Source organism: Saimiri boliviensis, chromosome 3 (genome assembly GCF_048565385.1).
Source record: "Saimiri boliviensis isolate mSaiBol1 chromosome 3, mSaiBol1.pri, whole genome shotgun sequence".
Classification (NCBI taxonomy): domain Eukaryota; kingdom Metazoa; phylum Chordata; class Mammalia; order Primates; family Cebidae; genus Saimiri; species Saimiri boliviensis.
This window is the reverse complement of record NC_133451.1, coordinates 40,580,193-40,585,000: the sequence shown is the minus strand read 5'-3', so window position 1 is coordinate 40,585,000 and position 4,808 is coordinate 40,580,193. Positions and strand designations below refer to the sequence as shown.

Sequence of the window (4,808 nt, the reverse complement as noted above, 5' to 3'; positions counted from 1 at the left end):
GGAAGGGTTTCCGCGGCAGGGCTCGAGGTGGGAAAGAGGGAAAGAAGGAATCCTCTCCGCGTTATCAGCAGGGCGGGCTTGTGATTCTTCCACACCCAGGTTCCAGCTCAGCCACCAAACCGCTGCCCCAAGGAAACAAATTGGGGAGTGTGGATTTCGATGTAACAACGGTGTGAGCTGCTGTTCTTACAATAAAAAATATTGAGACTAGAAAATCAGCTCCGAATCCACGATCCTCAAATTGATGTTTAATCGCACTCTCGACTCCAGAAAAGCTGCCAGGGACAAATATGGACAGGTTTTGCCAAAGGTTCATTAAAATAGTCTGCACTGAAATTACCGTGGGGCAAGAGATCACATCTTCACTCAGGGCTTTGAGGATCCCCTCCTTGCCCCAGGTCAATGGGTAGGGGGAGGGCAAACCTCTGTCTTTTGTTTGTGGGTGAAGGATGCGAATTGTGGCAGCAGCCGAGCATAGGGGGGAAATTAATTGCAGCCAATTAATAATTAATCCCCTTTAAACAGCTTTATTATCTCTTCCGAGCGACAGAGATTTGTCTGATAACCCCCTGAAGACCAAATGTCAAGTTTAACCAAATAGTTATTGCTTTATCAACCCGAGTCTGCAAATAAATTAATCAAAAGCAAATCTGTCCTTTGTGCGGCTCATTTGCTGGTAATGGATGGATATGAAGATTTGCCGATATTATTGTCTGTCATTCAATCTAACAAAGTGAACATTTATTGCATATATATTAAAAATTATCCTGGAATCGAGTGGCGCCGGGTTGCATTTATTGGAGTCTTCCCAGGGGTGAGGTCCCCTCGGATGGGGGCGCGTGGGATAGAAAGTGCAGGAGCGCGAGTCTCAAATCTCTTTAAGACTCTGTGCCTGCCTCCGTCCCCTCCCCGCGGCGACCTCCCCCTATCCCCTTCCCCAGCCTTCTCGAGCCGCGGGACGTGCCGGCCACCGGCTGGTCGCGAGGCCAGGGCCAGCGGGGCACGGGGAGCCCAGCTACTGTCAAAACAGAGTCCTGAAGCCCCAAGCACTCGCAACGGGTCCTGCCCTAGGAAATTTGGGGAGGGGGTGTGATTGAAGAGAGAGAAACGGGAGGGGGACAGCCTCCCTTTGTCTTCTCTGGAGTTACATCATTTTCTAATTAGGCATAAAATTGTCTTCATACACTGGTATTGCGGCCTTCATAAACATCGCCATTATGGTTTATAAGGACGCCATTGTGGTGAGGCTGTCCCAAAATAGAAAGAGCTGGGGAGGGAGAGTACTGGAGTCCGGAGGCCCGGCTTTGTCCTCCCTTGGGAGAAGATGGATGGCCAGTGTCACGCAGATGATGACTTGGGACTATTAAATTGTCAGAAGGGGCAGAATCTTTACCAGCCCCCAGTGCTTGTGGAAAATTCTAGAGGCAGGAGCCGGGGGTTCTTGGGTGAGAGGGAAAGGCCGGGCAGCTGGATTCGCTGGACAGGTGGAGAAAGAGGTGGGTTAGGGGCTGGCGGAGGCAAAGTGGAGGGCAGTGGGGACAGAGGCTGCGATCTCCTCTGGGCACACCCTGACTTCGCTGCTCTCTGAGCTCAGGGCCGCTGGATCTGGAACTGACCTCCCACCTGATCCCCATCGCCAAGGCTGGGGAACAAGCAGGGCTGGAGAAATGAGAGGGGCAGCGAACTCGGTGGAGCGGTAGAGGGCCGTGCCAGGCTGGGAGACAATTGTTCTCATTATTCGGAGCTGAGGCCCAAGCCGGGCCACCCGCCCGGTCGGGGGGCGCGTCGCTAACTGGATGGAGATGAATGGAGGTGCCCTGAGCTCCTGGCGTCGTGTCAGACTCGGGGCAATTACTGTCCCGCCAGGATGGACACACTGCCCGCCACCCTGACCCCGCGCAGGCCCACTGGCTGCCTAAGCCGCCTGGGCGATTCTCTCTCTCGCCTTTACAATAACCCAACTTGACATAAATAACTCCCCTGCGCTTGTCTACATCTGCTTGACCTCCTGAACCTTCGGAAAAGCTTTGTTGCATGTAGCTAACTCACATTTTTCTATAGAAACAACAACAAAAAAAAGCTTTTAAAACTGCAAATTCTAGTCCCGTCTTGTCCACCTCTAGTTTAGGTTCTGGTATATGTTGGAATTCACATTGTCCTTCCAAATTGTGGAGGACAGTTCCCTCCGGTGAAGACAGGTTTCTCCTTGTTTATGCTGTGGAGCACAGGTGTGCTGTTCTGGGTGTCCTGAGTTTTATAAGGTGGTCTACAGACACTTGGTGCTCCAGGCAGTGGTCTGGTCTCCCAAATCCTCTCCCCTGGTAGCTGGCATGGGAGTGGGGGCCAAAAAGGTGGAGAGGGAGGACAGCAGCTCTCAGGAGTGCTGATGCCCTGCTTGGTCCCGGTGTCTGAGGTGCAGCTGGGGGACAAGGCCAGCGGGCAGGAGCAGCCAGGTGCCTCACGTGTGCTCTCACTGACCAGATCTGGCAAGGGTAGGAGGAGGCAAGCCCTGGAAGTGCCAAGCTGGCGCCATGCACTGCGGTCAGTCGCCAGGTGCCAAGACAGGAGGGAGCTGATGATGGTAAGAGGATGGGAATGATTCAGAGGATTCCGTGGAAATCGTCTGGTCTGGTCACTCCAGCTGGCATGGGCCTGGGGATGCCAGAGCCAGTTTTGCTCCCCAAGGCATCCTCTGGGTGGGGGTGGAGGGTGGTGGGGAGCATTACCTGCCACGGCCTTCCTCGCCAGTCATCTCCTGCGTACTTAGTCCCAGCTGGCTACAGGTCAGAAGAGCCGGAGAGGATCTCAGAATTCAGAGATGGAAGGGCTCTCAGAAGTCAACTGGCCCAAGTGACTCCCAGTGTGATGGGATAGAGCAGGCATCCCCATGCTTTTTACACAGGGGGCCAGCTCACTGTCCCTCAGACTGTTGGAGGGCCGCCACATACTGAGCTCCTCTCACTGACCGCCAATGAAAGAGGTGCCCCTTCCTGAAGTGCGCTGGGGGGCCGGATAAATGGCCTCAGGGGGCTGCATGCCGCCCGCCGGTCGGGCTGTAGTTTGGAGACGCCTGGTATAGAGTCTTATCCACCTCCTGATAGGTTTGGGCTCCTAACGGTCCCATGTCTTTGCCTGCAGAGGAATATGGGGGGAGCTGAGGCTGGGCCTTGCCAGAGTAAGCTCTGTTGAACATAGGCCCCGTGGCCTGGGCTTTCCTTGTTTAAGAGTGAGAGAAGTGGCAGTTGCAGGAACAAGACCTTGACTTAACAGCTGTTTCAAATTAAATCAAAACAAACACAAACTGTGGGGCCAGTTTTTCTTGTAACACATTATTTTCCTTTTTTTTTTTTTTTTTTTTTTTTTGAACACAGTGGCTCATGCCTGTAATTCCAGCACTCTGGGAGGCTGAGGCAGGTGGATCACCTAGGGTTAGGAGGTCGAGACCAGCCTAGCCAACATGGCAAAACCCTATCTCTACTAAAAATACAAAATTAGCTGGGCATGGTGGTGCATGCTTGTAATCCCCACTACTTAGGAGACTGAGGCAGGAGAACGCTGGAGGCAGAGGTTGCAGTGAGCTGAGATCAAGTCACTGCGCTCCTGCCTGGGCAACAGAGCAAAACTTTATCTCTCTCTCTCTCTCTCTCTCTCTCACACACACACACACACACACACACACACACAAAGACATCCAAATATGTGCAGTATGGTTTCACATTATCACTGTCAATGTCACTGGAGGTGGGTCCAAGCTGGTGTCTCTTTGATTAGTCTCCCTAATCCTATCTATTCATTTACTGGCCATTACTCATTCTTTGAGTCCAAAAATGTTTGTCAGGAGATAATCCCATATGAGATGAAAGAGAAAGAATGAAAGCGAGAAAATTGGGTGTAGTGGATACTGGAGGGTTTCTGATTTAACTTGTTTGTGGGACTACAGGATTTTGGTTCAGCCTAGGTTTACCAGCTCCTGACTTGACCTCGGTCAGGCACTGAAGGACTCTGAGCCTCAGTTTTGACTTCTGTAAAATAAGGGCATTGGATGCATGCTCACTACGTCGTCTAGTGTTCTAAAACAGGCACTATTCACAGCCCCTATAGGCAAGAACATCAAAGTGTTTACACAGACTTGAGGGAGAAAACAGTTTCTGACCATGCCTCTGAACCTTCAGTTCCAAATTGTGGAGGACAAAGTACAGGGTAAAACACACACTAGGCTAGGAATCGGACTGTCATTAATCTAGTAAAGTCAGTTGGCTTATTTGACATTTCTGAATCTGCTTCCTCTCACAGACAGTGGGAATAATCATGTCTGCCCCACTCACTCTACAAAATAGCTGTGAGGATCAACTCTGATAATGTGTGCAAATGTGTTTTGAAGACTATCAAGTATCATGGAAATAAAAAATACAAACAAGAAGCTACGACTCCACTCTGCAGAAGGCATCCCCAAATAATGCGTACCCGGAAGATAGGTGTCCCCTTTCTTTTGGTGCGGCAGCAATTAGAGTCTTGGGCAGCAGATGTACACAGTTGAAATGACATACCACTTGCCATGCTGCTGTCAGGATAGGACATTCTCTCCTTGATTTTCAGCATCCACCTGTGGGTATTAAAGAGACGGTGTTTTTTTGTGTATAGGTGAAGCCCCAGAGAGTTCTGGCACATACAGCAGAAATATCTGCTTCATTAAGCTTCAGTGATTTTTAAGGACTCTGCTGCTTGGAAGATTCCTTGAAAATAAGATTCATTATTGACTGGAAAAAAGTGAGGACAGTGAAAAAGTCTTTTGAAGCTTTTGGGCTGAT

General features: G+C 50.6%; 1 long non-coding RNA gene across 1 annotated transcript in view; it reads left to right on the top strand.

The window, feature by feature from the left end:
- LOC104653391 (uncharacterized) overlaps positions 1-649 on the top strand; it is a 3,108-nt gene extending 2,459 nt beyond the window's left edge. The window contains exon 2 of the long non-coding RNA XR_746582.2: positions 1-649. This exon is cut by the window's left edge and continues 666 nt beyond it. This is a non-coding gene — a long non-coding RNA (uncharacterized LOC104653391).
- Positions 650-4,808: the final 4,159 nt, after the last annotated feature.